Source organism: Papilio polytes, unplaced genomic scaffold (genome assembly GCF_000836215.1).
Source record: "Papilio polytes unplaced genomic scaffold, Ppol_1.0 DF822622.1, whole genome shotgun sequence".
Classification (NCBI taxonomy): Eukaryota; Metazoa; Arthropoda; class Insecta; order Lepidoptera; family Papilionidae; genus Papilio; species Papilio polytes.
The window spans coordinates 2,012,001-2,021,375 of record NW_013526582.1 but is presented as its reverse complement, the minus strand read 5'-3'; positions in this window follow the sequence as shown (position 1 = coordinate 2,021,375).

Here is a 9,375-nt window from a genome sequence, read left to right as displayed (position 1 = left end):
GTCCCAGGAATAGTTACGGTTCCCGTGGGATTCATTAATTTAGTTTTTTTAATGTTTACTCGATCATTCTGCAACGGTTCAACATATTTTACTGAAATTTGGCACAGATATTAAACAAAGTCTGGAGTACACATGGGATAAGCTTCATCCCCGAGAAATGTCCAGTTCCCGAGGGATACGTAACTTTTTGTAATTTATATAGTTTGTATGTTTTCTAATACCACGCGGACGAAGTCGCGGGCAACAGCTCGTTACATAATAAATATATGTTATTGTTAGAAAAGAGGAAATATATTTTTTAAACTGACATACCACATGTTTATACCAACTGTAATCTTAACTAAGCCACACTACAATAAAGTATTTAATAATACGATTAACTAAATTATTAACAAAACAATTAATTCAAAGGTGTTTGAAATTGGATATGAAATAATTATTGGTGAGGGGTGGGGTACAGTTTGCAATTCGCTCGCTAAATCAGCCCCCATCAGACGTGTGAACAACGCACCCCGCTCGGGGGTAAGTTTTCATTTACCAAATGATATATTAACGAACGCTTTACCTTAACATACTGTCGCATACAACTTCGCTTGCATTCGATTATTATTTTACTACCTAATTATAACTCTATTCGACGTAACAACGAAGTATTTAGAAAAATAATCTCACTAATATTATAAACTAGCTTTCACCCGTGACACCGTCCTCGTGGCAAAAAAAACAAAAGTAATTATCCTATGTGTACTTCCAGACTATTCTCTAAATCTGTGCCAAATTAAATCGGAAGAGAGAAACTTCCATTTATAAATGGAATGAATAGTCCTATGTCCGTCTCCTGGCTCAAAGCTATCTCCTCACCAATTTTCAGCCATAACGGTAAAGCCGTTCTTGAGTTATAAATTTTGTAACTAATACGACTTTATTTTATAAATACATAAATGTGAATGTTTAGATGGATATATGTTTATGAGAGTTTGCAGTATAACTAATTAACAGATCTCGTTGAAATTTGTCATAGATGTAGAGGAGTCTGGAAGAACACAAAGGCTACTTAACTTTGTTTTTTTTTAATTTCACGAAGACTGAATCGCAGGTAAAAGCTTGTCATATAGCATTTAGTATACAGCATAGGAAGTGTTTTTTTTTAATGTAAATTTTTTATCCACGGACCATTTCTATTATAATGCAGTGAAGGATTTAAAAGTAAATCAACAGTGTTATTTTCATATTTATAATATTTAAATGTATAAATTGTTTCACATAATTTGCTCGAGAATTTCGAAACTACGCAGTTTCGTGACGTGGTAATTATTTATTACCTTAAACTGAAGGTAAAGGTGGGGCCACACGGCACGACCGCGCTCTGGTTTTCACTCTTACATATTAATATATCGAAGTTATACGATTTCATTATATTTGTATGCAATAACTGTACTTATCGCAAAATGTTATAATTTTAGATGGATAAAGAGAAGTTAGTTTCAGTCGATATTTTCTTAATTTTTAAACGATGCACAACAAATTGTTGCTTATAAAATTTATTATAATTTGATGTTTTTAGTTTTAAAAAATGCTTAATTTACTTATTATTTAATTTAGTTTCTATCTATACTATTATAATAAAGCGTAAACACACACTTCTTTGTTGCCTAAGATGTCAGCAATTACAGCATATTTTTGAATAATTCTTTCGCTTATAGAAAGCCCTACACTTACGTCACGCTTTAAGCTATATATTTTCACGCCATTAAACTTAGGGGGTAAATGTTTAGGATAAAAACTTTATCGTGAGAAAGAGACCATAAGTTGCTGCCAACATCAAGGAAGCAAGATTGCCAAGGTTGGTCATGTCATATCAAATAAAATTTTCATAATTCCATGCGGATGAAGCCGCACGGGAACAGCTAGTTGTAGAATAAAAGACGGTTACTGAAACGAATTTTAAATGCTTCGTAAGCGCCGGTTACAATCTGATAGAAATAAAAATTACTTTGGAATTCAGAGTTTAAGTGTAGACTTATTTGAGACGTTACAAATTTAAATGTTGTTTTACATCGTGCAAACATCATTGAGTAAACTATCGCACAACTGTTTTCACGCTTTGATTCCTATCAGATAATATTAAGGTACGGACACTACTCGATATTTAGTTGTGCAACTAAACAGTTGAATTGACCGAAACAATTGACAATCGCGCAACAGTTGTGCGATAGTTTAGTCAAAGGTGTACGCCCGCTCTTAGTATTCGGTTAGTATCGTGGGGCGTAGTGACTCCATATGTCACTTTAGTATTAAATTTTTGTAAAAATAAAATTATAATTTAAAATTTTAGTACTGAAAAGCTTTTATACTTTACAATGAGCTTAATCTCATTAACATCTCTCGAGCTTTTAACGAGTTACATTATCCGACATCGTTCAACATTTAATATGTTCATATAATTATAAAAAATAAAGCGCATTCATCAGCTGAAAGAAAGCCGAGTACATTCTTTACAGCAATTACAGCGCTTCAAGCGGACCTTGTTCAATCGAAAACAGCGCTTTATGCTAATTAGCGTCAACAGTTCATTGGTTACTTTTATTATATTTATTATAATTTAAAACTTAATGGGTTATATTTTTTTAATTTCCATTTTTGTTGCGATACTTTATAAAGTAATTCGTTTTTTTTGACCTACTTCCCAAAAGAAGGAGGTACTCAATTCATCTATATATTTTTTTTATTTTTTTATGTGTGTTACGGCATAACTCCGCCGTTACTGGACCGATTTTGAAAATTCTTTTTTTATCCGAAAGGTAGTGCTTGTTAAACGATGTTGATATAATAGGAAACAATCATATAGTAATAATAAGACACAAATTAATTTTAGTCTCCCTTTCTTTTTTCGAACAACGAAACGATGGAATGGGGATTTGATTTGACAGAAGAGATGCTTAGTTAGGGCATATATCTCTTTTTGTGCGTCTTCTTTTAATTAAAAGGATATTATCTGCAGATGCAGATGTCTATGGGCAGCCGTTGCTTTGATATTGTGGTGAATTCCCGGTATCTACATCTATACTAATATTATAATGAGAAAAGATTTATATTTTTATAACTCAAAAACTATGGGTCCGATTTTAAAAATTCTTTCAACATTAGAAAGCACGTTATTGCCGAGTAACATAGGATATATACTCACGTGGACGAGGTCGCGAGAAACAGCCAGTACAATAAAAAGTCAAAGTAACCATTTAACTAAGTCAACCTTTTCTTAAGAGGAAAGGATGGGAAGGAAAAGTGGATTTGATGGTGGAGGAGACGCATATGAAGGGGAAATGTCCGTCAATGAAGGGTAGGCAACGCATCTGCAATTGCAGATGTTTATGGGCAGCGGTCGCTTTCCATTTCGGTGTATTCAGGTGGCCGCTTGCTCGTTTGCCGTTTCATATTATATAAAAAAAGTAAAACGTAAAATAGTACTGAAATACCGTTTATTTGAAAAATAAAAAAGTCTATAAATCCTAAGAACTGCAGCTCTGTCTTTAAATTAATTACCCGGTGCTCGTTCCCGTTTAGAGCTGTGAGGTATTTACTGCGCCTTCGACGCCAGGTGAGAGTTTTTAAAACAAATTGACAAGTTTAATGGAACAAGCCTTAACGAACAATTAATAAATGCTGCTTATATGTATTGTATAAAATAATTTGAAGGACCTATTATATTTAAAAGAAAAATTATTATCTTTGTTTTTAAATGTCGTTTTACTTTTTTTATTTCTATTACAATCAAAATAGCATTTTCAAAAGAATAAAACGGATGACAATAAATTTTGTATACCTACGTTATATAACAATGAAAACCCACGGTAAAATTATTAGAAAGGCCTAAAACTCGATCATTTGTCTAAACTATTCTCACTTGATCATATTCGTACTAATCATCAAACTTATACTAATATTATAAATGCGAAAGTTTAGATGGATGGATGTTTCTTAGAGTTTGTAGCCTAAACGGCTGAACGGATCTCGATGAAATTTAGCATAGGCGTAGAGCATAGTCTGGGAGAACACATAGGCTACTTTTTTTTCTAGTTTAACGCGGACGGAGTCGCAGGCGAAAGCTAGTATTATATAATTCCGAACAACAGCTGATATAATATCTATTAATAAACGGATAAAAATAAAAACAAAAGCACTCCTGAAATTAACTAAGCACAAGTTTCGTCTCAAGTGTAGAACTTAATTACGTTCGGATGACATTGAATGATTGCCGGTTGTTCTGCGATGGCCTGCGCTACGCGATAACGCCGTGAACACCGACGCTAAACTCCTTGTCACTCTGAAAAATGATCCGGAACATCACGCTATCTAATAGTGCGCTATCTTGAAATGACAATGGTTTGTAATGGTTTCTGTTATAACAGTACATTTTACAACGTTATATTTTATACAATTATCTTAGAGACATTTAAAAGCAAGCAAAAGCGTCGGTCAGGTTAAGCACTCGACTTGTATTTCGGTACTGGGTTAGAATCGCTTCATCTACAAGCATGTTTTTTAAATATGAATATTAGACGTTTTTACGGTAAAGGAAAACATCGTGATCTATATATCTGAAGTCGGCGTTATTGATTGTGGCCTAGCCAACTTAAGTTCTGCGCCCTCATAAGGACGTGTAGTAAGACTAAAGTTCATTTAGCGAACAATTAAAGACTCTGCGTGTGATATTCAGTATGCTTCGGTATACCGAATAGAATACCATAAGTACCAATGATAGAAAGACTTGAATTGTATAGTTTCTTTATTCTACTTATATTATAAAAAAAAATATCTACATGAGGTTATCACTTAAATTTAATTTTTACTTTTTGGGTTCAACAAAATAAAAAAAAAGATAAAATCATATACTGTCTACTGTTGTTACTGTTGTTGTTGTTGTTATTTTTCTATGTATGTCGTGTAAACCTATAATTAGGACAAATTATCTGCATGTTACTTATTGTATTGTGTAAAAATGTATGTGTTATAATTTTGTCCTGTTGGTTTATCTTAATAAATAAATAAAATAAATAAAAATGCGAAAGTTAAGATGGATGGATGGTTTGTTAATTTCTAACCTAAACAGCTTAACGGATCTCGATGAAATTTGGCATAGACGTAGAGGATAGTCTGGAAGAACACATAGGCTATTCACTTTTGTTTATTTTTTAATTCCACGCAGACGGAGTTGCAGGTGAAAGCTAGTTTTAAATATATTACAAAACCTGTAATCTATAGAATGACTTGAATGAATTTAAACTATTTTATAGTTATTAATTAATTATCTTCATACTTTAATGGTTGCACAAATAAAATTGTATTTTTAATTTTTATTTAAACTTGCGGAAATTTTACTACGCAAAATATTTCTTGCGAGCGAAAAATTCCATTAGGAATTGCGAAAAGCGCTGGAAAGGTTAATTAATTAGAGTCGAGTTAGCAGTAGGTTATTAAATTGAAGTCGTGATGATTTGAACTTGATTGAAGGGATAACTTAACTGAAGGTCAACTATTACTATGATGTTAATAGTTAATATTAATATAGTACCTTAATTACTTTGAAAACTAAGAATACTTTTTCTATTAGTAGAGTTTTTGTAAACAGCGTTTGAAAATAAAGTTTTTCTCAAAAGAATTTTTTGACTTCAAAAATAGTTTACAATTTGCTAAAAACTGATATAAAAAGGGGTTTAAAATAATTGCGTTTTAAACTCTTTATTTAAAAATCTATATCAATACTAATATTATAAAGAGGAAGATTTGTATTTTTATAGGTACTGAAATAACTTAAACACTACTGGGTCGATTTAAAAAAATCTTTCACCATTAAAAAGCTATTACTGAGTAAGACTATGTTTTTTATTACTATTTTATACCACGTGGACAAAGTCGCAATCAACAGCTAGTTTCAAATATGAAAAAATGACTTATTTAAAATCCAATAATCATGTATATGTGCATGGAGTAGAAAATATAGTTAATGGACACAGTAGAATTTTTATATGTTGTACCAGTACCCTCGCACTAGGCGCAGTCTGTATCATGAGGGCCCTGCTCTTAAGATTAAACAAACGATCGCTAGATTATTGACTGTACCATTCTATTTGTGATCTAGCCGTCATGAATCGTCACTTATTTGAAAAAAGGAATAGTATTAGACGATAGAAAAATGATGCCATCTGTGCTTAAATGTCAGCGGGTCGATAGGCAAGGCAATGAATGTTCCCTGAGCATCCAATATTCCACATTCTCGCTGCTAAGGAATGCCACTTAATGCCACCACTCGTTATGTGGAGCGCGACCTCTGCCGGATTAAACACTACGTTTTCAATCGAAAATCTTTTTCAACTGTTTCATGTTTTTCTTGATTAGAAATATACAAAGGATACAAATGTCAGTTCTAATATTTTAATGGTGAAATCATTTTTTAATCTGTACTAATATTATAAAGAGGAAAGATTTGTATTTTTGTATGTATTGAAATAAAAGCAACTAGGCCGATTTCAAAATCTTCAAACTTCACCATTGAAAAGCTATGTTATTAGTGAGTCAAATAGGCTATATTTTTTAATTTTCAGTGTAACAGTATTAAATGTAACTAGATTGTTTTTTTATAAAATACAGTAAACATTGAAAAGTAAGCTAACCGCCATATTTAGAGTTATTTGTTCACTTAATTTGGCCCTTAGTAAAGTTACAGTAATAATTAATTGAACACAGTTGAACCTCGATAAGTTAAAGTCCAAAGGAAACACAAAATATTTTAAGTTATCGAAGTTTTTAAGTTATCAAGGGTCTATGTTATAGAGGTTTTGGGCTCTGATAGGAAGGGAACATATTATTTTTTGAAGTAATATAGGTTTTTAAGTTCCCGAGGTTTGAGTTATCGAGGTTCTATTGTATTTACTTTCCTTTCAACATCTTTGTAAAGTAGAAAATGTTAATTACTTTGATGATAATTGTAAAAGAAGTAGAAACGTTGAATTTTAATAAGCCCATGAGTAATTATTTCGTGAATATTTGAACGCAATAATTTACAACATTCATTGTAAGTTTATTAATATTTCACAAAGCGTATTTTACTGTTTACTTCTTATTGATAACTAGCTGTTCCCGTGCGGCTTCATCCGCATGAAATTATGGAAATTTTATTTTATTGTTTACATTCATCAAATTATTAATAGCAAATGTCAAAATGACATGACATAACAAACCTTGGCAATCTTGCTTCCTTAATGTTGGCAATAACTTATGGTCTCTTTCCCACATTAGGGTTTTTATCCAAAATATTTACCCCTAAGTTTAACGACGTGAAAATATATAGTCTAAAGCGTGACGTAAGTGTGGGGCTTTTTACTAAAAAAAGAATTATTCAAAAATATGCTGTAATTACTGACATCTTAGGCCACAAAGAAGTGTGTGTTTACGCTTTATTATAATAGTATAGATTTATACGTTAAGTTGCTTTGATTTAGTAACAATGTACCCGTGGAATTCCACCACACTGACACTTGTATACAAACGTCACATGTATACATTTTGTATACAAGTGTCGTATGTATACATGTATACAAGTATAAGTGTAGTGGAAGTCTACAATGTTCGTATTAAGTTTAAGTTGCAAGTTAAGTAAATACTTCACACCTGACGGTAAGGTTATTAAGTGAAGGCGAAGCGCTCGCTCGGTTATTAACTATATTAATTTCCTCCAATGAACTACTTCTATCGATAAAATCAAGTTGCTACCCTTAAGTTACCACTCCTGAAACACTTTTACAAAAGTTATCGATGTCTCTATTTTTACTAAGACATTGAGAGGGACGGCACGTGTTTTTGTACTGGTGTGTGTCATTAGAAATTAGTGTAAAATTGTAATGAAGGGCCAAACCCTTTTTTTTTCTTTATTTTTAGAAATTTAATTAGTGAATTTGTGTGATTGGTTAGTTGACATTATTGTAATACGTTTTGTAATTTTATGTTTTATAGTGAAACTCGTTTGTATATAAAAATGAGCCTTTAAAGCTGTGAAAAATATATTCAGTTCGATACCAATCGAAGTAGATTTGCATATTTTAATAAAGCTTCAAAGATTATCTCACTTCGAATTGATATTGTTTTAATCCGCACATCATGTTTATTGAATCTGCTCCATCGGCGAGTATATTCTGATATTTTATTATTTTATCGATAAACGAGCTGTTGCCCGCGACTTCGTCGTATAAGAAGTCGCGTAGTATAAGAAAACATACAAACTATATAAATTACAAAAAGTTACGTATCCCTCGGGAACCGGACATTTCTCGGAGATGAAGCTTATCCCATGTGTACTCCAGACTTTGTTTTATATCTGTGCCAAATTTCATTAAGGTATGTTGAACCGTTGCCGAATGATCGAGTAAACATTAAAAAACTAAATTAATGAATCCCACGGGAACCGTATCTATTCCCGGGACAAAAAGTAGCCTATGTGTTCTTCCAGACTATGCTCTAAACCTGTGCCAAATTTTATGGAGATCCGTTCAGCTGTTTAGGCTACAAACACTAACAAACATCCATCCATCTATCCATCCATCCATCTAAACTTTCGCATTTATAATATTAGTATTAGTAAAATTAAAACAAAAATCAAGATATTTTATCAGTAAAAGTTTAGGTACTTAGTACTTTATTTTAGTTCATTATAATAAATGTATATCTAAGTAAGACTTGATTTAGAAATAACTTAACGTCCATTTAAATAAAAAAAATCAAAGTGCAAATAATCAAAAATTGTAAATACATTTTAAAGCATGATTAATTCCTACGTATAGAACGTTTTTAATTTAAAAAATTGAAATGTAAAAAACACACAGTAATTAGAAATAAAAAAAAAAAAACTCAATTGAACCAGTTCAGTGCGGTGCAGTTTCATTTCACGTGAAAGTAAAAAAGAGTACATCGGACGCGGGATCAATCTTCACTTCTCTAATTGAAAACCAAACAAAAAGAGCCCATCGATGTGAAATGGCTTTTCTATCCTTTTTATTATCTACAACAAAAGACACGAAACTACCAATAGTTGCAATAGCTTTTTCAATGCATTTTATTATTAAAGATTACTAAAGCTAAAAATATCACCACCATCTAGGAATTCGGCTACTAGGGGCGTCTCTTAGACTGCGGCCACGAAACTTGCGCCGAGGAAAGCGGGGCACAGTGGGTTCAAATCTCGACCTACATAAACATTTTCATCTGATTTCATTTGAGGATTTAGCCTACTGTGCTTCTTTAGACACATCGCCCGACAAGTTTCGCGATCGCGGCCATAGACATGTACAATCTCGGTAATCCGCGGTATTCCAATTACAAAAA